The sequence below is a fragment of the Rhincodon typus genome, chromosome 15, assembly GCF_021869965.1.
Source record: "Rhincodon typus isolate 14 chromosome 15, sRhiTyp1.1, whole genome shotgun sequence".
Lineage (NCBI taxonomy): Eukaryota > Metazoa > Chordata > Chondrichthyes > Orectolobiformes > Rhincodontidae > Rhincodon > Rhincodon typus.
In genome coordinates this window covers 99,132-123,399 of record NC_063346.1, presented here as the reverse complement: position 1 = coordinate 123,399, position 24,268 = coordinate 99,132, and the positions used below count along the sequence as shown (strand labels likewise).

General features: G+C 45.1%; 1 protein-coding gene and 1 pseudogene across 3 annotated transcripts in view; one reads left to right on the top strand and one right to left on the bottom strand.

Moving 5' to 3' along the window:
* Nucleotides 1–24,268, bottom strand: part of zgc:56622 (uncharacterized protein LOC326033 homolog) — an 81,563-nt gene that overhangs the window by 56,192 nt on the left and 1,103 nt on the right. The gene's annotated exons all lie outside the window — the stretch shown is intronic.
* Nucleotides 21,026–21,144, top strand: LOC125485082 (annotated as a pseudogene).

Genomic DNA, 24,268 nt, shown 5'->3' with positions numbered 1-24,268 from the left:
AGGGCGTGGAATGCCCTGCCTGCAAAAATAGTAGACTCGCCCACTTTTAGGGCATTTAAATGGTCATTGGATAAACATATGGATGATAATGGAATAGTTTAGGTTAGATGGGCTTCAGATTGGTTTCACAGGTCAGCGCAACATCGAGGGCCGAAGGGCCTGTACTGCGCTGTAAAGTTCTATGTTCTATGTTCTGGATGTGAATGCTGGTGGGATGGTAGGTGAGGAGAAGGGGAACCCTATCGCTGTTGCGGGAGGGAAGACATTCTGAACAACTTCGACAAGGGAGCCCCCGAAATGTCCACATTCTTCCTCAACCGAGGATTCCCCAGCTCCATTGTCGACAGGGCCCTCAATCGGGTCTGACCCATCTCCCGCACTTCTGCCTTCACCCCTTCTCTTCCCTCCCGCAACAGCGATAGGGTTCCCCTTGTCCTCACCTACCATCCCAGCAGTATCCACATTCAGAAGATCAGACGCCATTTCCGCCACCTCCAGCAAGATGCCACCACCAGACACATATTCCCCTCCCCTCCCTTGTCCGTCTTCCGCAGGGACTGTTTCCTCCGGGACACCCTGGTCCACACTTCCTTCACCCCCAACACCTGCCCACAGCCCTACGGCACCTTTCCCTGTAACCGGCGAAGGTGCAACACCTGCCCATTTACCTCCTCCCTCCCTAGTATCCAAGGGCCCAAACATACCTTCCAGGTGAAGCAACACTTCACCTGCACTTCCCAGAATCTAGTCTACTGCATTCGCTGCTCACAATGTGGTCTCCTCTACATTGGGGAAACGAAGCGTAGACAATGGCGACCACTTCGCAGAACATCTATGTTCTGCTTGCAAAAAAGACCCTGAACTACCTGTTGCCTGCCACTTCAATGCACCACCCTGTTTCCTGGCCAACATCTCTGTCTCCGGCTTGCTACAGTGTTCCAGTGAAGCCCAACACGAGCTGGAGGAACAACACCTCATTTTCCGCTTGGGGACCCTACAGCCCTCCGGACTCAATATTGAGTTCAATAATTTTAGGGCCTAAACTCTCCCATGTCCCAGCCCCCCACCCCACACACCAGGCCCTGTTACCACATAGCCTGCCACTACACACCCCCTGTTGTTAGTCACTAACAGTCCCCATTAACAACTACTCACCCTCCCAGCCTGATCGTTAGCAACTCCTTTGTCTGTCCAACTGTCTTTCTCTCTCTTTGGGCTTTATCCTATCGCTTACTCCCTACCCCACCCACCTCCCTATTTTCTGCATATAAACTGACGTTTTCCCAGCCACCATCAGTTCTGAGGAAGGGTCACCGGACCCGAAACGTTAACTCGGTTTTCTCCTTCACAGATGCTGCCAGACCTGCTGAGCTTTTCCAGCAGCTTTGTTTTTGTTCCTGATTTACAGCATCCGCAGTCCTTTTGGTTTTTATTTACGTAAGAATGGCAGTTTCCTTCCCTAAAGGGCATTAGTGAACCAGATGGGTTCTTCCAATAATCGACAATGGATTCATGGTCATAACTGGATTCTTAATTCCAGATATTTTATTGAATTGAAATTCCACATCTGCCATGGTGGGATTCGAACCCAGGTCCCCAGAATGTTATCTGGGTCTCTGGATTAACAGTCCAGCAATAATACCACTAGGCCATGACCTCCCTGTCTTGCCTCCCCTATTACCGTGGCAGGATTTGAATCGAAACATTAGCGGAGTTTCTGAATAAATAACCTAGTGATAATACCACAACGAGGCCATTGCCTCCTCAAAATGCTGACGTCTTGTTTTCTTTTGAGACTTTGATGTGTCAATGAAGGCTACATGCTGCAATAACTTTGAAGGCTATAATGCAAATATTGTTTCATTTTAGCATGGAGTACACATGAAGGTTATGGTGCTGCCCGTTTGTGGCAGTACATGAGTAAAGGCAATTATGCATTGCTTTATTTTAACACTCCAAGACAGTACTATTGCTTTGTTTCTTTTAGAAATACTGAAGTAAAATAATGATGTTTACTAATCTGGTGTCCTGTCTGTCTTGTTCCGAAGCCAACATGTTCTCAATCTGAAATCCTCCCATCACCCCATGCAGCTGTGTAACATGGAGACTGGCTGAGTGGCTGACAGTAAGGAAGGTGGTCTTGGGTTACAGGAAGATCTAAATGGATTGGTCAGACCGGTGTCAGATGGAATTTAACCCTGATAAGAACAAGGTGATACATCATGGAGGAAGTGATAGTATAAAAGGTGAGGTCAATGAATGACAGGACATCAGGAAGCTCAGAGGAGCAAAGGGATCTGGGGTGCTTGTTCACAGATCCCTGAAGGTGGCACAGTAAGTTAACAGGGAGAAAAAGCAGCATATGAGACATATGCCCTGATCAGTGGAGGTACAGATTATAAGAGGAGAGAAGTTATGATGGACAAAACAAAAAATCTCTGCTTTGATCACAGCTGGAGCGCTGTATGTAGTTCTCGTCTCCTCACTATAGGAAGGATATGATTGCACTGCAGGAATTGCAAATGAGATTCACCAGGATGTTGCCCAAGATGGAACACTTTAGCTATGTAGAGAGGCTGGAGAAGCAGGTTATTTCTGTGGAGCACAGAACATTGAGAGGCGACCTGATAGAACATAGAACTTAGAACATAGAACAGTACAGCACAGTACAGGCCCTTTGGCCCATGATGTTGTGCCGAACTTTTACCCTAATACTAAGGTCTATCCAGCCTCCACCCCTACCTTATTCTATCATCCATGTGCCTATCTAATAGCCGCTTTAATGCCCCTAATGAGGCAGACTCCGCTACCCTCTCCGGCCATGCATTCCACACCCCTAACACTCTCTGAGTAAAGAACCTACCTCTGACATCTCCCCTATATCTACCTCCACTCATTTTAAAACTATGACCCCTTGTAATAGCTACCTCCACCCTAGGAAAAAGTCTCTGGCTGTCCACTGTATCTATACCTCTGATCATTTTGTACACCTCTATCAAGTCACCTCTCATCCTTCGTCGTTCTAAAGAGAAAAGCCCATACCTCTCTCAACCTTTCCTCGCAAGACCTTCCCTCCATTCCAGGCAACATCCTGGTAAATTTCCTCTGCACCTTTTCCAATGCTTCCGCATCTTTCCTGTAATGAGGCGACCAGAACTGGACACAATACTCCAGATGTGGCCGAACCAGGCTTTTGTATATCTGGAGCATAATTTCACGGCTCTTGAACTCAATCCCTCTATTCATGAAAGCTAACACACCATATGCCTTCTTAACAACTCTATCCACCTGGGTGGCAGCTTTCAGGGAACTGTGGACATGAACCCCAAGATCCCTCTGCTCCTCCACACTGCCAAGAATCTTTCCGTTAACCCTGTATTCTGCTTTCAAATTTGTCCTTCCAAAATGAGTCACCTCACACTTTTCAGGGTTAAACTCCATCTGCCACTTCTCAGCCCAGCCCTGCATCCTATCAATGTCCCTTTGTAACCAGGAACAGCCCTCCGCACCATCTACAACTCGACCCACCTTTGTATCGTCCACAAACTTACTAATCCATCCTTCCACTCCTTCAGCCAAATCATTTACAAAAATCACAAACAGAAGAGGATCCAGAACAGATCCTTGTGGTACACCACTCTTAACTGAGCACCATGTTGAATGTTTTCCATCCACTACCACCCTTTGACTTGTAAGGGTCAGCCAATTCCGAATCCAATCTGCCACATTTCCCCCTATCCCATGCCTCCTTACCTTCTGCATGAGCCTACCATGGGGAACCTTATCAAACGCCTTACTTAAATCCATGTATACCACCTCCACTGCTCTACCTTCATCCATGTATTTGGTCACCTCTTCAAAGAATTCAATAAGATTTGTGAGGCATGATCCACCCCTCACAAATCCATGCTGACTATCACGAATCAAACTGTGCCTTTCCAAGTGATCATAAATCCTATCTCTCAGAGCCCTTTCCAACAATTTGCCCACCACTGATGTAAGACTAACTGGCCTATAATTTCCGGGGTTATCCTTATTCCCTTTTTTGAACAAGGGAATGATGTTTATCTCTCTCCAATCTTCTGGCACTATACCCATGGACAGTGAGGACGAAAAGATCATCGCCAAAGGCCCTGCGATCTCTTCCCTTGCTTCCCATAGAATCCTTGGATAAATCCCATCAGGCCTGGGAGACTTATCTATCTTCAAGTTCCTCAAAATTCCTAGTACATCTTCCTTACTAACATCGACCACCTCTAGCCTACCAGCCTGTTTCACACTGTCCTCCTCTACAACTTGGTCCCTCTCAGTTGTGAATACTGAAGAAAAGTATTCATTAAGGACCTCTCCTATCTCTTCAGGCTCCGTGCACAAATTCCCTTTACAATCGTTGATCGGCCCTACCCTTTCTCTGGTCATTCTCTTATTCCTCACGTACGTGTAAAAAACCTTGGAGTTTTCCTTGATCCTATCTGCCAAGGTTTTCTCATGCCCCCTTATAGCTCTCCTAAGCCCTTTCTTCAGCTCCTTCCTGGATAACTTGTATCCCTCTGGAGCCTTTTCTGTTCCTTGTTTCCTAAACCTTACATAAGCATCCTTCTTCCTCTTAACCAGTCGTTCATCCTCTCTTGATAACCAAGGCTCCCTCACTCGACCGCATCTTCCCTGCCTGCTAGGGACAAACATATCGAGCACACGCAGTATGCATTCCTTAAACAATCTCCACATTTCAATAGTGCGCTTCCCTGACAGCATCTGTTCCCATTTTATGTTACCCAGTTCTTGCCTAACAGAATTGTAATTACCCTACCCCAATTATAAACCTTACCCTCCTGTATGTACCTATCCTTTTCCATGACTATTGTAAAAGTAACAGGGTTATGATCGCTACCGCCAAAATGCTCTCCTACCAACAGGTCTAACTCTTGGCCCGGTTCATTGCCAAGCACCAAATCCAAAGTGGCCTCTCCTCGTGTTTGTCTATCTACATACTGTGTCAGGAATCCTTCCTGAACGCACTGGACAAAATCCGCTCCTTCTACGCTATTACAACTAAAAAGTTTCCAATCAATATTTGGAAAGTTAAAGTTACCCATGACTACAACCCTGTGACTTCTGCACCTTTCCAGTATCTGCCTCCCAATCCGCTCCTCTACTTCTCCGCAACCATTAGGGGGTCTGTAAAAAACCCCCAACAAAGTGACTGCTCCTTTCTTGTTCCCGATCTCAACTCAAACTGACTCTGTCGACATATCATTCTCGAACTGCCTTTCAGTAGTTGCTATACTAGCCTTGACTAGCAGTGCCACTCCCCCGCCTCTTTTACCACCCTCCTTATTTCTTTTAAAGCATCTAAATCTGGAACTTCCAACAATCATTCCTGTCCCTGAGTTACCCAAGTTTCTGTAATGGCCACAACATCGTAGTTCCAAGTACTGACCCATGCTCTAAGTTCATCCACCTTATTTCTGAAACTTCTAGCATTGAAGTATACACACTTCAAACCATCTCTGTGTCCACAATTACGCGCCATCGACCGCATTTCTTTATTAACAACCTCACTCCCTGTTGTGTCCGTTGGAAAGCTGAATACCTCATCCTCTGAATTACAAATCCGGTTCCCCACCCCCTGCCAATCTAGTTTCAACCATCCCGTACAGCTCTAGCAAACCTCCCTCTCAGGATATTTGTGCCCTTCCGGTTCAGGTGCAACCCGTCCTTACTGTACAGGTCCCACCTTCCCCAGAATGTGCTCCAGTTATCCACATAATGGAAGCCCTCCCTCCTACACCAGCCCTGTAGCCACGTGTTTAGCTGCACTTTCTGCCTATTTCTTACCTTGTTATCACGTGGCACTGGTAGTAATCCAGAGATAACTACCATGTTTGTCCTGGACTTCAGCTTCCAATCTAACTCCCTGTACTCATTTTTCACATACTCAGTCCTTTTTCTACCTATGTCATTGGTACTGATGTGTACCATGACTGCTGGTTGCTCGCCCTCCCTCTTAAGGATCTTGAAGACACGATCCGAGACTTCACGGACCCTAGCACCCAGGAGGCAACATACCATCCGTTCATCTCGTTTGCGTCCACAGAACCGCCTGCCTGTGCCTTTTACTATCGAATCCCCCACTACAATTGCTCTCCTATTCTCCTCCCTTCCCTTCTGTGTCACAGGGTCAGGCTCAGTGCCAGAGACCTGTCCGCTATGGCCTTCCCCTGGTAGGTCGTCCTCCCCAATAGGTGTGTATAGGTGTGTATATGACCTTGGGGACCATTGACAGGGTAGACAGAAAGCCGCTGTTCCCCTTAGTTGAGGGGTCAGTAACAAGGGGCACACTTTTAAAGTGAAAGTGAGAGATTTGGACGGGATTCCAGGGAAGAAAAGATTAAATCTGAAATGCACTTCTTGGCAGATTAGTTGAGGCAGGTAATCTCTCAAAATTTAACAAGAATGAGCTCCTGACATTTCATAACATTCAAGGCTACGGTTCTAGTGCTGGAAAGTGGAACCAATGTAGTTTTTCCTCATAGGAGAGTCTAGGAAATCAGAGGGCATAGTCTCAGGATAAAGTGGTGTCAATTTAAGACAAAGTTTTTGAGTTGATGAATTTCTTCTCTTGGAAGAGAGCTGTGGGGATAGAGTTCCTGTGTCTATTTAAGGTTGAGATAGATAAATTCTTGAAATAAAGGTTATGGGGAAGGGGCAGAAAATGGGCACAAGGAATGGTGGATCAGCCATGATCTTATTGATCAGGCTCGAGTAACTGAATTGTCTATTCCTGTTCCTATTTCTTACAGTCTTATTTAACATAGTCTTGGTGGTCCAGAGCCGATGGGCTGAATGGCCTCTTTGGTACTGTGTGATTTTGAGCTGCACTCTCAGCTCTGACTGTGGGGTCCCAGCAATTTTCCATACCCTAAAGGAGGCAAAGTGGGAAAATATTTAGGAACCAGAGGCATGAAAGTAGGTAATGTACCAGCGGTGTAAAGGCAAGCTTTTGTAACTGTTTGGTTACATTGAAAGTTAAATGAGCTGTTCCATTTGGGATCAGTTTTTGATGGAAACTTACCTTCTGGGAAGATGTGTAAAACTACATTGTTGGGCCACTGGTCTGTTGCAACATTCAGAAAACATTGACATTTTTTGTACAAACAGCAACAGGACACACTTTGACTGCGAATTCAGATTGCTGCCTTGTTGCCTGACCCTTTGCCTTGACCCTGTGTACGCTCACTCACAATTATAAAACCAACACTGCAGGTTTAGCCAAAGATGCTCCACAGAGCTGAGAAGTGCAAAACTGCATGAAAAGCATACAAATGCTTAAACATATGAATGAGAAACAGGAACATTTGGTCCCTGAAGCATGATCTGCCTTTTGGCTTCCTTGCCAATAAAAATCTAACTCTGCATTAATGTTCAATTACTCTGGCTGCTACTACTCTCTAGCGAAGACAATTGCAAAGACCTACTAATCATCAGAAACAAAAAACTCTCCCTCCTATTTGTAGTCACCCCACAAAGATAAACAGCCTCTCATGTCACCCACCTTGTTAATTCCCCTCAGGATCTAGCATGCCTGAATATCACTTTTCAAACTTCGAAACCCCAGCAGGTATAAACCAATCTGTCCAAGCTTTCCTCATTTCCTCTCCCACCACCTCCAACCCCAGGACTCGAGAGAATTTTCTCTGAACTGAAGTTACTTTATATCTTTTCTCAAGGAAGGAGACCAAAACTGTAAACAATACCCCAGATGTGGTCTCACCAATGCCCTGTACAATTGTAACAGATGAAAGAAAATCAATAGATTATATTAATATCCTGAGGATCACCACTGACCAGAAATGTCATTGTAAACATTATGGCTTCAAGACAGTTCAGAGACTGGGAATTTTACATTGAATGAGCCGCCTTCTGCAGAAATGAGAGTTCCAGATTACATAGCTCGAGCTGGGATTGGACTCACTGCAGCACACCTGCAAAGGCTCAGACCTATGTGGATAGGATGTCAGAGAGATAGTCACATCACAGACTAGAAACATGGAGGTAGGTAAGGAATATATGACTGCCCAGGTGGTCCATGTGAACCAAGCAGAGAGGGGAAGAATTCCTTGAAGTCTCACTTTGTGATAGGTTTTCTGCTTTGGATACTGCTGAGGGTGTTGGCTCCTTAGGGTACAGTCAGAGCCAGGTTTGTGGCACCACAGGCAGATCAGCTGTAAAAGAGGGAAGGAGGAGAAGAAAAGCATTAGCAGTATGGAATTTGTTGCTTAGGGAAACAGACAGGCGTTTCTGTGGCTATTGCCATGACTCCAGGATACTGTGTTGCTTCTTTGATATCGGGGTCAAAGGCAAGATGTGGAGGCTGCATGACATTCTTTGGAGGAGGGGGAAAAAGTGTCATGAAAATGACTTAAGTTAAAAGGGGGAAGAGGTTCTGAAATCAGATTGTAGGGAGCTGGGGAGTTGTTAAAAAGCAGGACCTCCAAAGCAGTAACCTCAGGATAATAACTCCCAGTTTTACATTCTATGTGCACAGAAACACGAAAAGTTAGTGACTGAACACATGGCTAGAATACTACTGTAGGAGGGATGGCATTAGATTTCTGAGGAACTGGGACTGGTTAAGATCATAAAACCATAAGAAATGGGTGCAGGAATAAGCTGTTTGGCCTCTTGAGCGTGTTCCGCCATTCAATAGGATGATCTGATATTCCTCTGTCCAAGTTCCTGCCCTTTCCACATAATCCTTGATTCCCCTACTGATCAAGAATCTACCTATCTCAGCATTAAACATACAAGGACTCTGCCCCCAGTGCTCTCTGTGGCAAAGAGCTAAGAGGACCCAACCTTCTGAGAGAAGAAATTCCTCCTCATCTCGTCTTAAAGTGGTACCCTTTTATTCAGAAACTACGCCCTCTGGCCCAGACTCTCCCATGAAGCGAAACATGCTTTCAGCATTTACCTGGTTAAACCCCTCAAGAATCCTGTATGTTTCACTGACGTTGCCCCCCCCATTCTTCTAAATTCCAATGAGTGGAGTCCCAACCTATTTAATGTTTGCTCATAAGACAATCCCTGCATACCAGGAATCATCCCTACCGAATTTTCTCAACGGAATAATATCTGCCCTTAAATAAGAAGTCCAAAACTGCTCACAGTACTCCAGATGTGGTTTCATAACATATATAGTTGCAGCAAGATTTCCCTACTCTTATATTCCAACTCCCATGAAATAAGGGGTCAACATTCCATTAGTCTTCAATATGCCCTGCTGCACCTGTGTGCTAGCTTTCAGTGTTTTCTGCACAACTTCCCCCAAGTCTCTTTGTGTTGCAACTTTCTCCATTTAGATAGTATTCTACTCTTTTGTTCTCCCTTCCAAAATAAATCCACATTTTCCACATTTTATTCAAATTGCCAACATTTTTCTCACTCATTTGACCTGTCAATATATCTCTGCAAGACGTTTGTATCTCTCTCACCATATGCCTTATGCCTTTCCACCTATTTCTGTGTCATCATTTGGATAGGTACATGGATGGGAAGGGTTTAAGAGGGATATGGACCAAATGCGGGTAATTGGAACTAGCTGAGTGAGAACCGTGGTAATGATGGACCAGTTTGGGCCAAAGGGCCTGTTTCCAAACTGTATTACTCTATGATTCAATTAATTGGTTGAGCAAGGGGCAAGTCTGGCAACTGAATGCTTTGGATTTAGGTGAGATAGAGAGGGATATAAAAGAGTTCAGGAAAGTTGCGTTACTGATAAGGGAGAATATCACAGCTATACTGAGGGAGAAGACCTTGGAGGGCTCATCCAAAGGGGGCCATAAGGATGGTGGCTCAAGTGGGAAGGGTGCAATGACTTTTACGATGGGATGGTACCATAGGCCTCCAACGGGCCAGTAGGTGATAGGGGAACAGGTATGTGGACAGATTGGGGTCACAGTCTGAGGATTCGGGATAGGCAGTTTAGGATGGAGATGAGGAAACATTTCTTCACCCAAAGAGTGGTGACCCTGTGGAATTCATTACCACAGGAGGTTGTTGATGCCAAAACATTGAATGCATTCAAGAGGCAACTGGATATAGCACGTGGGGTGAATGGGATCAAAGGTTATGGGGAGAAAGCAGGATCAGGCTACTGAGTTGGATTATCAGCCATGATTGTGAAGAATGGTGGAGCAGGGTCAAAGGGCCAAATGGCCTCCTCCTACTCCTATCTTCTATGTTTCTGTGTTATCTACAAATTGCAGACATATGCTTCATTCCTCCAAGTCACTAACATAAACAGTTGCAGTCCTACTGAATGGCTTGTATTTCTCTTCAAAAGTACCTTGCATTTGTACACCACACTTCATGACCACTGGACCAACAGAAGACAAAAAACAGTGTAGGGTATTCAGTCCCTTCAGCCTGCTCTTCCATCTAATAAGATTATGGCTAATCTGCCCAAGCTCAACTCCTCTTATGTGCAACCTGGTCAGAGCCCTCAACTCCTTGATATTTCAAAAATCTATCAACATCTTCTGTACCTACATTCCCTAGTTTGAGATTTGCTCAGTATTGGAAATATCATCTCCAGACCAACCCCGTCAAGCCCCTTCAATATCTTGTATATTTCAAGAAGGGTCACCCCTCTTTTTTTCAACGATATTGAATAAAGGCCTAACCTATTTAGCAGTTCTCAATGCATCGACCCCTTCATCCTAGCAATCAGCTGAGTGAACCTCTTTTGAACTGCCTTCAATTCCAATGCACTTTTTTAATGCAAGGAAAAATTGATTTTTTTTTTAAGAATGGAATAAACCTGTGCACAGTACTCCAGGTGCTACCTTACCAACAATCCTATCCAGTTGTACGAAGTCTTCCTATTTTTAAACTCCAAACCCATAGCAATATAGGCCAAAATTCTATTTGTTTTCTTTACTACTCGTTGTCGCTGTGCACTAACTTTTAGTATCTCATTGACAAGAATATCCCTTCATGCTGCACATTATTGGAATCGCCATCCATCTAAATAACAGTGTGCAGTTTCATTCTTCCTACCAAACTGCATGATGTCACATTTTCTGACATTAAATTCAGTCAGCAAAGATATTGCCTACTTTCTCAATCTATCAATATCGTCTTGCAGATTCCTTATGCTGTCATCATAACATGTCCTCCAACCTATTTATGTATCATCAGCAAGTGTGGGTACATTACATTCTGCCCCCTCCTCAAGGTCATTAATGGACGGTTAATAATGGAGGCCCTAAGACTGATTGTTATGGCATCCACTATGTATTTTTTTCACTTTGAAAAAAAGATGGTCTTCTGTGTATTACTCAATCCTCAATCCATACTAATACATTACCAATTCCAGTTGAGCTCCTATTTTGTGCAATTGCCTTTTAAGTGGTACCTTATCAAATAAGGCCATAAGAAATGGGAACAGGAATAGGCTGTTCAGCCTCTTGAGCCTGCTCGGTCATTCAATTGGATCCAACATTGCTCACGCCCACTTTGCTATCCATTCCCTATAAACCTTGATTCCCCTACTAATCAGGAATCTATTTAAGTCTCAAATATATACAGGACTCTGCACTTGTAGCTGTATGTGGCAAGGAGTTACAAAGACACTCAACTATCTGAGAGAAGAAATTCCTCCCATCTCAGTCTTAAATCGCCACCTTTATGCTGAGACTATGCCTTCTGGCTCTAAACTCCCTTACAAGGGAAAACACCCTCTCAACGTTTATAAAAATAGAAATTGCTGGAAAAAGTCAGCAGGTCTGGCAGATCTGTGTTCTGAGGAAGGGTCACCTCTCTCCGACAGGATTTCCATTCCAATCTTTCTTCTTGTCCACCAACATTGATTTCACTGTCACTCCTGGTGTTTGACCAAACATTTGCTAAAACTTGTTTCCACAGCCATATCACATTCCTCAGTGACTCCCTCTGGCTCAGACACACCCCACATGGATTCCAACTGAAGTTTAATCCCTCATGTTTTGAATCCTCCCAGGATCACAGATATCTCCGTGATGTTCAATGTTCCACAGACAGCTGCTCTCGCTGCATCCTGAGATCCACGCTCAGTGCCATGTGGCGCCACATGCACACTCTCGACCTCTCTCTCCAACAGCATCACAACACACTGGCTCAGGGTTGCACCACTCTGCAGTTCCACTTCCTCCGGCTCATTCGTCGTGCCAACAAGAAACTTTTTCTTTTCCTTTCAGGCATCAAGGCCCACACGATGTAACAACTCAAAGATACACATGACCCCCTGGAACCTTCCTCCTCTCCCCTTCCCTCTGACTCTATCCCCTCCCCCAATCCCACCTCCTGTCAGGTATTCACCATCCACCTAACCTTCCACTCTCCAATGCTGAATATTCTGTACTCAGCAAAGGCCTCAGCTTTATCCTTCTCAATGAATTTCGGGCACGACATGATGCATAACTCTTCTTCCGCTGTCTTCCCCTCCGTGTCCATTTCTTTGGGCAAGAGTCCTCTCCCCATCCCACAGACCCCTTGGCCCAGTTCCAACACTGTCCATCCATCTGGACCCCTCCCTCCGGCCTTTTACCTGCACTCGATCTGTTCATTGAGAACTGTTGATGTGAAATAGGTCACCTCAATTTCTCTGCCCCCCTCACCTAATCCAATTTATCTCCCTCCGAACTGACTGCAATCCATGCACTCAGATCTAACCCTGACTTTGTTATTAAGCCTGCCGATAAGGGTGGTGCTGTTGTAGTCTAGCACACTGACCTCTACCTTGCAGAGGCTCAGCGCCAGCTCTCAGATACCTCCTCCTACCTTCCCATGGACCAGGACCCCACCATGGCACATCAGGCCATTGTATCGACTACAGTAACTGATTTCATCTCATTTGGTGACTCCCTACCACCGCTTCCAAGCTGATAGTACCCCAGCCCTGCACAGCTCGCTTTTAGCTTCTTCTGAAAAAAAGTTGTTCTGAGGAAGGGTCACCGGGCCTGAAACGTTAACTCTGATTTTTTCTTTACAGATGCTGCCAGACCTGCTGAGCTTTTGCAGCAACGTCTGTGTTGTTCATGAGATGGGGAGGGGGGTCAACGCAGGACTGAGGGTGTTGTCCTTAAATGTGCACATTATACAAAATTAGGTAACAGGGCTTGAGGCACAGATTGAAATTGGCAGGTAGATGTGGGCATCACAGAGACATGACTGCAACGTGATCAGGGCTGGCAACTAAATACCCAAGGATGCACATCCTATCAAAATGACAGGCAGACGCCCAGAGGGGGCAGGGTTGTCTGTTAGTAAGAAATGAAATTAAATTGATAGCAAGAGGTGATACAAGGTTGAAGGACATAGAATCTGTGTGGGTAAACTTGAGGAACTGCAAAGGAAAAAATATCTTGGAGTTACATGCAGGCCCCCTAGCAGTGGTCAGCATTTGGGAAAGAAAATAAATCAGGAGACAGAAAAGGCAGGAACAAAAGGCACTATTACAATGATCATGCAGGGCTTCACCAGGTACTTGGGAGTGGGAAAATCAAGTTTCTAGCAGATCCCAAGAAAAGGAATTTGTGAGCAGCTAGTGGTAAAGCTCACGAGAGAACAGGCAATTCTGGATTGGGCGACATGTAATGAGGCAGACTTGTTTTGGGAGCTTAAGGTGAAGGAACCCTAGGAGGCAGTAACCAAAATATAATAAAATTCACCCTGCCATTTGAGAGGGAGAAGCTGGAATCAGATGTAATGGTATTACAAGTGAGTACAGGTACAAATATATGAGAGGGGAGCTAGCCAGAGCTGATTGGAAGGGGAGCCCAGCAGGGATGGCAAGAGTTTCTAGGGGCAATTCGGGAAGCATAGCAGAAATTCATCCCATGGAAGAAAAATACTAAGGGGAGTATGAAGCGACCTTGGGGGACAAGGGAAATCAGGGACAGCATAATAGCACAAGAAAAGGCATACAATGTGGTGAAGACTAGTGGAGAGCCAGAGAATTGAGAAGCCTTTAAAAAACCAGCAGAGGACTACAAAAAAAAAGTAAGAAGCGGGGAGAAGATGAAATATGACAGTAAGCTAGTAATAAGAAAGGAAGTTGCAAGAGCTTTTTCCAATATATAAAAGGTAAGAGAAAGAGAGAGGTAAAAGTGGACATTGGACCACTGGAAAAGGAGGCTGGAGAAGTAGTAATGGGGAGCAAAGAAAAAATGGAGGAACTGAATAGATACTTTGCATCTGTTTTCACAGTGAAAGACACCAGCAGCACAGCAGAACATCAAAAGAGTCAGGGAGCAGAGGTGAGTGTAGTGGCCATCAATGAGGAGAAGGTGTTGGGAAACCAGTAGGTCCGAGGATGAAAAAAAAAATCACCCAGACCAGGTGGACTGCACGACAGATTTCTGAAACAGATAACGGAGGAGACTGGAGAGGTATTGATGGTGACATTTCAGGTATCACTGGATTCAGGGGGGGTCCCAGCAGACTGGAAATTGCTCATGTAATGTCCCTGTGTTTTTTAAATTCATTTGTGGGATGTGGACGTTGTTGGCTGGCCAGCATTTATTGTGCGACCCTAGTTGCCCTCGAGAAGATAGTGGTGAGCGTCTTCTTAAATCATCGCAATCCACTTGCTGGGGATTGACCCACAATGCCATTAGGTATGAAATTCCAGGATTTTGACCTAGGATTTTAAGAAGGGAGACAGAAAGAAGGAAATTATAAACCGGTTAGCTTTACCTTTGCAGCTAGTAAGATTTTACAGTCTATTTGTAAGGATGAGATTGCGGAGTACTTGGAACTGCATGGTTAAATAGGACGAAGTCAGCATGGCTTCAAGGGGAGGTCATGGCTGACAAATCTTTTAGAATTCTTTGAAGTGGTAATGAGCAAATTTGACAAAGGAAAGCCAGTGAAAGTGATCTATTTGGATTTCCAGGGGGCATCTGGCAAGGCGCTCCACAGGAGGCTGCTAAATAGGAGCCCATCGTGTTAGGAGGAAGGTACTGGCATGGATTGAGAACTGACTGACCGGCAAAAGGCAGAGAATAGAGATAAAGGGGTCTTTTTCAGGACGGCAGCCAGTAACTGGCTGAGTTCCACAGGAGCCCATATTGGGACTGCAACTGTTCACGTTATGCATTAATGATGCAGGCAAAGGAATCGAGGGCATTGTTGCTATGTTTGCAAATGACATAAAGATAGGTAGAGGGACAGTAGTGTTGAGGAGGCATGGAGGAGGCAGAAGGACTTGGATAGGCTAGGAGAGTGGGCAAAGAAGTCGCAGATGAAATACAATGTATGAAAATGTGAGGTTATGCATTTTGGTAGAAGAATAGAGGTGCAGACCATTTTCTGAATGGGATAGGGCTTCAGAAATCCGAAGCACAAAAGGGTCTGTGAGTTCTAGTTCGGGATTCTGTTGCCCTAGAATATCAACATACTCCTCCTGCGACTCACCATCTACCATGTCTTTCTCCTTTGTCCATACCATTGTAAAGAAATGATTAAGAATCAATCAGAGATAGTAGGAACTGCAGATGCTGGAGAACCTGAGATAACAAGGTGTAGAGCTAGATGAACACAGCAGGCCAAGCAGCATCATAGAAGCAGGAAAGCTGACGTTTCGGGCCTAGAATTTCTAAAGAAGGGTCTAGGCCCAAAACGTCAGCTTTCCTGCTCCTATGATGCTGCTTGGCCTGCTGTGTTCATCCAGCTCTACGCCTTGTTATCTAAGAATCACATCACTTTCTTCGACTCCACATGTAAATTCTATCTATTATCCTTGAGTGGACCTATCCTTTCCTCTTGCTCCTTATATATGTATGAAATGTCTTGGGATATTTCCTTACTCCTGTTTGCCAAAGATATTTCATGGCCCCATTTAGCCCTACTCATTACTTGTTTGAGTTCTTTCCTACTATCCATGTATTCTTCGAGGGCTCTCAATTTCTCTTGTCATCCAAGGTTCCCGAATCTTGCCACGCTTCTCCATCATTTTCACAGAAACATGCTGGTCCTGAACTCTGGTCAACTTGCTGGTAAAAGATTCTCACATGCCAGATGTGGATTTACCCTCAAACAAATGCACCCAGTCTACATTCCCCAATTCCTGCCAAATTGGTCGTAATTAACCTTCCCCCAAGTTAGTACTTTCACTCAAGGACTGCTGAAACTTACAGAATTATGGTCACTGTTCCTGAAACGATCCCCCACTGAAACTTCAATCACTTAGCTGAGCTTATTCCCAATACCAGGTCCAGTATGCCCCCTTCCCTAATTCGGTTATTTATATACTGTTTCAAAACAACTGTCCTGGATGCACCTAACAAATTCATAACCCCCACCCCGTCCAAGCCCCCAGCACTAAGCAAGCCCTAGTCAATAACAGGGAGGTTAAAAATCACCCATCACAACAATCCTAATTTATTTTACACAGAAACTTAGAAGATAGGAGTAGGAGGAGGCCATTTGGCCCTTTGACCCTGCTCCACCATTCTTCACGATCATGGCTGATAATTCTACTCAATAGCCTGATCCTGCTTTCTCCCCATAACCTTTGCTCCTATTCACCCCACGTGCTATATCCAGTTGCCTCTTGAATGCATTCAATGTTTTGGCATCAACAACCTCCTGTGGTAATGAATTCCACAGGGTCACCATTCTTTGGGTGAAGAAATGTTTCCTCATCTCCATCCTAAACTGCCTATCCCGAATCCTCAGACTGTGACCCCAATCTGTCCACATACCTGTTCCCCTATCACCCACTGGCTCGTTGGAGGCCTATGGTACCATCCCATTCTAAAAGTCATTTCACCCTTCCCACTTGAGCCACCACCCTTATGGCCCCCTCTGGATGAACGCTCCAAGGTCTTCTCCCTCAGTATAGCTGTGATATTCTCCCTTATCAGTAACGCAACTTTCCTCAACTCTTTTATATCCTCTCTATCTCACCTAAATCCAAAGCATTCAGTTGCCAGACTTGCCCCTCTCTCAACCAAGTCATGGAGTCATACAGTTTGGAAACAACCCTTTGGCCCAAACTGGTCTGTCATGACCATGGTGACCACTCAGATAGTTCCAATTGCCTACATTTGGTCCATATCCGTCTAAACCCTTTCCATCCACGTACCTATCCAAATGTATTTTTAAACGTTGCTATTGTATCTGCCTCAACCACTTTCTCTGGCAGCCCAATCCATATACATGCCACTCTGCATGAAGAAGTTGCCCCTTAAGTCCTTCTTAAATCTTTCCCTTCTCACCTTAAACCTATGCCCTCTCGTTTTCAATTTCTCGTCCCTGGTAAAAAGACTATATGCATTCATCCTATCCAAGCCCTTCATCATGTTATATATCTCAATAAGGTCACCCCTCATTCTCCTACGTTTCAAGGAATAAAGGTCTAACCTGGCCAATGTCTCCCTGTAAGTCAGGCTTACTAGCTTGGTAACATCCTCATAAACTGGTAAGTGTGCAAAGAAGACTTAACTGTGTTTTTCCTAAAAAGGGTGATCAAAACTGTACACAGTATTCCAAGTGTGGCCTCACCAAGAACTGTAACATAACGTGCCAACTCCTATATTCAATATCTCAACCAATGAAGGCCAGCCAAATGCCTTCTTCACCATCCTGTCTGTGATGCCACTTTCAACAAATTATCCACTTGTACTCCTGGGTCACTCTGTTCCACAACAGTCCTCAGAACCTTACCATTTACTGTATAAGTCCCACCTTGGTTTGACTTTCCAAAGTGCAAAACCTCACAATTAACTGTATTGGGTTGCATTTGCCAATCCTCAGCCTACTTCCCCATCTGATCAAGATCCCTCTAATTTTAGATAAGCTTCTTCGCTGTCAATGATACCTCCTAATTTTAAATCATCCACAAACCAACTAATCATGCCTTGTACATTCACATCCAGATTATTTATGTAAATAACAAATAATACTGACCCTGTGGTACATGACCAGTCACAGGCCTCCAGTCTGACAAGTCTCTTGTGATAGCTACAATATCATAGTTGGTATGTATTAATTCAAGCTCTAAGCTTGAAGTTATTCCTTTAATGAAAAAAGATTTGAAGTTATTGCATGAAAGTAGTGCTGAGTAGATGATCAACTATCATCTAATTGAATGGTGGAGCAGGCTTGACACGTTGAATTGTCAACTCTTGTTCCTATGTCTTCTCAAAGCCTGTCCACAACCTACCAAATACAAGTCCAAAACATGATGGAATACTCCACAACTGGCTGGATGACAGCAGAGTCGACCACACAGAAACTGAACACCATCTAGGACAAAGCAGCCCACTTGATTGGTGAATGAGGTGCCAATCTAAATATTCACTTCATCCCACCAGTGTGTACCATCTACAAGGTGTACCATATCAATTCAGTAAGGCTCAATTGACAGCACCTTCCAAACCTGTAACTACTACTAGCTAGGATAAGGGTAGCAGATACATGGTATCCATCTCCAAGTTCCTCTCCAGGTCTCACACCGTACTGATTCAGAGAGCCAGAGTTGTATGCCACGGAAACAGACTCTTTGGTCCAATTCTCTAAACTGATCTGGTCCCATTTGCCAGCATTTTCCCATATCCCTCTAAACCCTTCCTTTAATATACTTATGTAGATGCCTTTTAAAATGATGTAACTGTACCAGTCTCCACCACTTCCTCTGGCAGCTCATTCCATCAATGCACCACCCTCTGCTTGACAAAAACGTCCCCTTAGGTCCCTTTTAAATCTTTTCCCCCTCACTTTAAACCTATGCCCTCCAGTTTTGGACTCCCCTACCCTGGGGAAAAGGTCTTGGCTATTTACCCTGTCCATGTCCCTCATGATTTTATATTATTATATAATATATAGAGGTGTACAAAATGATCAGAGGTATAGATAGAGTAGACAGCCAGAGACTTTTTCCTAGGGTGGAGGTAGCTTTTACGAGGGGACATAGTTTTAAAGTGAAAGGAGGTAGATATCGGGGAGAAGTCAGAGGTAGATTCTTTACTCAGAGAGTGGTAGGGGTGTGGAATGCATTGCTGGAGAGGGTAGTGGAGTCGGCCTCATTAGGGGCATTTAAGCGGCTATTAGATAGGCATATGGATGATAGTATAAGGTAGCAGTGGAGGTTAGATAGACCTTAGGTTTCGGGTAACAGTTTGGCACAATATCGTGGGCCGAAGGGCCTGTACTGTTCTACGTTCTAAGTTCTATAAACCTCTGTAAGGTCACCCCTCAGCCTCCAGCGCTCCAGGGAACATAGCCCCAGCTTGTTCAGCCTCTCCCTATAGCTCTAAACCTCCAACTCTAGCAACATCCTTGTAAATCTTTTCTGAACCCTTTCAAGTTTAACAACATATTTTCTATAGCAGGGAGACCAGAACTAAACGCAGTATTCTAAAAGCAGCCTAACCAAAGGCCTGTACAGCTGTAACATGACATCCCAATTTCTATACTCAATGCATTGACCAATGAAGGCAAGTGTACCAAATGCTTCTTCACCACCCTGTCTACCTGCAACTCCACTTTCAAGGAACTATGCACTTGCATCCCTAGGTCTCTTTGCATGGCAACACTCACCAGGGCCTGACCATTAACTGCATAAGTCCTGCCCTGAATTGACTTACGAAAATGTAACATCTCACATTTATCTAAATTAAACTCCATCTGCCACTCCTTGGCACCCTTGCCCATCAGGTCAAGGTCCCATTGTACTTAGAAATTACATCCTTTACTGTTCATTACATCGCCAATTTGGGTATCATCTGCAATTTACTAACCATGCCTCCTATGTTCACATCTAAATCATTTGAGTAAATGATGAACAGCAGTGGACCCAGCACCAATCCTTGCAGCACACTGCTGGTCACAGGCTTCCAGTCTAAAAAGCAACCCTCCATCACCACCCTCTATCTTCTACCTTTGAGCCAATTTTGTATTCAATTGGCCAACTGTTCCTGGATTCCATTCTAACCTTGTTAACCAGACTACCATGCGGAACCTCATCATAGAATCCCTACGGTGTGGAAGCAGGCTGTTCAGCCCATTGAGTTCACAGTGATCATCCAAAAAGCATCCTACCCAGACCCAACCCACTACCCTATCCCTGTAACCTTGCATTTCCCTTGGCTAATCAATCTAGCCTGCACATAACTGGGTACTATGGGCAATTTAACATAGCCAATCCACCTAACCTGCACATCTTTGAAGTGTGGGAAGAAAACTGGAACATCCAGAAGAAACCCACGCAGACATAGGGAGAACGTGCAAACTCCACACAGTCTTCCACCCTTGGGTGTCTCTGAACCCAGGTCCCTCGTGCCATGAGACAGCTGTGCTAACTACTGAGCCACAGTGCCACCTTGCTGAAGTCCATATTGACAATGTCTACAGCTATCCTAACAGCACTGAAGGTGTAAGTGCACATCATGGACCTGCAGCAGCTCACCACTACCTTCTCAATGTAACAATGGATGGCTAATAACTGCTGACCTCGTCACAAATATTCCCATTCTCAATGATGGAGAAGCCCAGTACATCAGTGTAAAAAGATAAACCTGAAACTTTGATAACAATCTTCAGCTAAAGGTGCTGAGTAGGCCTCATGTGGAAGTCCTACAGATGGTGGACAGGCTTTGAATAGTCAGGAGGAGATATCTCACTACAGGATTTCTAGCCTCTGACTTGCTTTTATAGCCACTGTATTTATACAATTGATCCAGTGGAGTTTCTGGTCAACAGTAACACCCAGGATGTTGATACTGGGGGAAATCAGCAATGGTAATGTCATAGAGTGTCAAGAGGCGATTAGATTCTCGCCTGATAAAGATGGTAAAGAAGCCTGGATATTGTCCCGGTCTTGCTGGATTTGGACATTAACTCCTTCACTACATAAGGAATCACTAAAGTGCTGAACATTGTTCGCTGATGTTTACACATCCCCACTTCTTATGATGGAGGAAGATCATTGATGAAGAAGGTGAAGATGGTTGGGCCGTGGATGCTACCCGGAGGAACTGCCTACAGCTGTACTAGTCTGAAAGCACTTAATCTTATCTGATCTTGGCAGTTAAGCAGACTCATGCCTGGTTAGTTCTTGGATGGGAGACCACCTGGGAATACCAGCTGCAGTATGCTTGAGGGGCTTTTGGACACAGTGGTAATGTCCCTCCAAGCTAAGAGGCATGGGTTCAAGTCCCACCCACTTCAGAGTGTGGAACAACATCTCTGAACAGGTTAATTATAAAATATCTGCCCTGAGGAACTCCTGCAGAGATGCCCTGGAGCTGAGGAACATGACTTCAGCCAGTGGGGAGTTTTCCCCTGATTCACACGGACTCAAGTTTTGATAGGGCTCCTTGATGCCACACTTATCAATGAAGCCTTAATACCAAAGGCAGTAGTGCTCACCTCACATCTGGAGTTCAACCCTTGTCCGTATTTCATGTTTGAACCTAGACTCTAATGAGGTCAGGAGCTGGTTGACCACAGAGAAACCCAAACTGGGCATCAATGAGCCCGTTATTGTGAAGCAAACGTTGCTTGTCAGAACTGTTGATGACCCCTTCCATCAGTCAGCTGATGGAGAGTACTGTTGATTTGATTATTGGCAAGGTTGTCCTGCTTTGTGTATACAGGACATTACCGGGGTAAGTATCCACATTGTTGGGGAGATGCCAATGTATTAGCTGTATTGGAAAAGCTTTGTTAGGGGTGGTGCAAGTTCTGGTCTGCAAATACTAATGTCGGAATGTGGTCAGGGCCCACAGCCTTTGCAGTATCCACTGCCTCCACCTATTTCTTGATACCACATGGAGAGAATCAAATTGGTTGAAGACTGGCATCTGAGATGCTGAAGACCACTGGAGGACGGATCATTCACTCAGCACTTCTGGTTGAATATTGCTGTGAGTGCTTTAGCTTAGCCTTTTGCACTGACATGCTGGGATGTTCCATCATTCAGGAGGGATATTTGTGGAGCATCCTCCTTTTATGATTTGTTTAATTGTTCACCAAAATTCACAACTGGATGTGGCAGGACTGCAGAGCTTAGATAGGACTACTTGTGGGATCACTTAGCTCTTGCTGCTTATGCTGGAACCATATTGGCAGCAGAATCATAGGAATACGTTCGGTCCCTCTCCCTCCTTCAGGTGCTGCTGGTAGATTTGTAAGGTGACGGCGGACTAACGTGGCCCAACCGCTCCCATCTGCTTTCCTTCTTTGTTTTACTTTTGTTTCTGCTCTTTTGTTTTCCTCTCCATCAGGTGAATGATGGAAGGGGTCATCAACAGTTCTGACAAGCAACGTTTGCTTTGCAATAACATGCTCATTGATGCCCAGTTTGGGTTCTTCTATGGCTTTTGCTTTAGTTTCCTTTTCTTTTGGTCTTTTCTGTGGGAGGTTGGTCAGCAGCATCGGCGCAGCAGTGTGAATGGGCTGCATGTGGAGTTCTGGACATTGCTTCTCCTGGCGATAGGAGGCGAGCAGCAGCGAAGTCGTCTTCCCACCATTTGGGGCCAGTGGCAGCAAGGTTATCCTCCTGCCATTTGGGGCCAGTTACAGCAAGGTCATTCTCCCAGCTTCAGGGCCGGCAGCAGCAGCATCAAAACTCCGCCAGTGACCGGGGATGACAGCGTTGGCAGCGGTGGACTCTTCAAGATGGCGGAGCCAGCAAGGTGACATTTGCAGTCATAGCAGGACTTGTGGCCTGGCAGCAGAGCCAGGGATTCTTGGTTGTGGGATGAGGGTGAGGTCAGCAGCATCAGTGAAGTGGGCCCAGTGGTGAAGAGATAGCACCTAAAGTTGGGCAACGGCTGTGAACTGGGTCTGGCACAGGTAGCAGTGAAGTGGTGGAGGTCTCCCTTGAGACTAAATGCTGGCATGGACTGGGTCAGAAAGACAGATGTTCTAAACTTTTTACTTCTTTATTTTTCTAATTTGTTACCATGTCCTATAATGCTAGACCATTTATTTATATATGGAGTCATTGAGCTGTACCATATGGAAACAGACCCTTCGGTCCAACACGTCTATTCCGAACAGATATCTTAAATTAATTAGTCCCATTTGCCAGTATTTGGCCCATATCCCTCTCAACCCTTCCTATTCATTTACCCATCCTGATGCCTTTTAAATGTTTTAATTGTATCAGCCTCCACCACTTCCTCTGTCAACTCATTCCATACACACACCACCTCCATGTGAAAAAGTTGCCCCTTAGGTCTTTTTTAAATCTTTCCCCTCTCACCTTAAACCAATGCCCTCTAGTTTTGCACTCCACTACCCTGGGAAAAGACCTTGGCTACACCCAATCCATGCCCCTCATAATTTTACAAGTTTCTGTATGATCACCCCTCAGCCTCCAATGCTCTAAGGAAAATAGTCCCAGCCTATTCAGCCTATCCCTACAGCTCAAAGCCTCCAACCCTGGCACATCCTTGTAAATCTTTTCTGAACCCTGTCAAGTTGCACAACATTCTTGCTATAGCACAGATGTAGCCTCACTAATGTCCTGTACAGCCGCAACATGACTTCCCAATTCCTTTACTCAATGCACTGACCAATAGAGGCAAGCATACTAAACACCATTGGGCTGCAGGGTTCCCAAGCGAAATATGAGGTGCTGTTCCTGCAACCTTCGGGTGGCATTGTTGTGGCACTGCAGGAGGCCCAGGATGGACATGTCGTCCAAGGAGTGGGAGGGGGAGTTGAAATGCTTCCCAACTGGGAGGTGCAGTTGTTTATTGTGAACCGAGCGTAGGTGTTCCGCAAAGTGGCCCCCAAACCTCCGCTTGGTTTCCCTGATGTAGAGGAGGCCACATCTGGAACAGCCTCTTTGACCTGTCTGTCTCCTCTCCACCTATCTTCTCCTTTATCCATCTTCTATCCGCCTCCCCCTCTCTCCCTATTTATTTCAGAACCCCCTTCCCCTCCCCCATTTCTGAACATAGAACATAGAACATTACAGCGCAGTACAGGCCCTTCGGCCCTCGATGTTGCGCCGACCTGTGAAACCAATCTGAAGCCCATCTAACCTAAACTATTCCACTATCATCCATATGTTTATCCAATGACCATTTAAATGCCCTTAAAGTTGGCGAGTCTACTACTTTTGCAGGCAGGGCATTCCACGCCCTTACTACGCTCTGAGTAAAGAACCTACCTCTGACATCTGTCCTATATCTATCACCCCTCAATTTAAAGCTATGTCACCTCATGCTAGCCATCACCATCCGAGGAAAAAGGCTCCCACTGTCCA